The sequence below is a fragment of the Lupinus angustifolius genome, chromosome LG20 (genome assembly GCF_001865875.1).
Source record: "Lupinus angustifolius cultivar Tanjil chromosome LG20, LupAngTanjil_v1.0, whole genome shotgun sequence".
In the NCBI taxonomy this organism is placed as follows: domain Eukaryota; kingdom Viridiplantae; phylum Streptophyta; class Magnoliopsida; order Fabales; family Fabaceae; genus Lupinus; species Lupinus angustifolius.
The window spans coordinates 16,475,630-16,476,236 of NC_032028.1; positions in this window are offsets into that span (position 1 = coordinate 16,475,630).

Below are 607 nucleotides of genomic sequence, written 5' to 3' on the forward strand. Positions count from 1 at the left end.
TCTCGTCCTAATCCCATCCTCATTCTCATCCTCGTCCTCATCCTTTCGTTATCCTCATTCTTGTCCTCATCTTATCCTCATCGTCATCATCTTCCTCATCCCCATCCTATCCTCATCCNGTTGTATGGCTCCATGATCATGGTCATCGAATTTTCAGCACACAACCCTTCCCATGTTCGCCTTGTGTCATTTCCGCTCCGACATTCAATTATAGTTCTTTTGTTGCCTACCCATTAAGTGGTATTCATGCGCCTCTTATGACCCGTTCCATCCAGACCCCTTCTAGAGGTTGTTGGAAGATTCGAAAGTGATGCATGTGATGTGTTAGCTGTGAATTCTGATGGCTTGCATTCTCACACGTGTCTAGTGTTCCCTTGGATGTGGTGCATGCGACAAACGCGGGCTGATGAGTCTTCCCCGTTGAGTCCCTTTGATTTATCGGTTCCCTTGAATAACAATTTGTCGTGGTATCAGTCTTGCTTAACCATTTGCGGTGGAAACACTTGCACATCGAGCAAAGTTGTTGATGGATGCTACCTGGTTGATCCTACCAGTAGTCATATGCTTGTCTAAAAGATTAAGCTATGCATGTGTAAGTATGAACTAA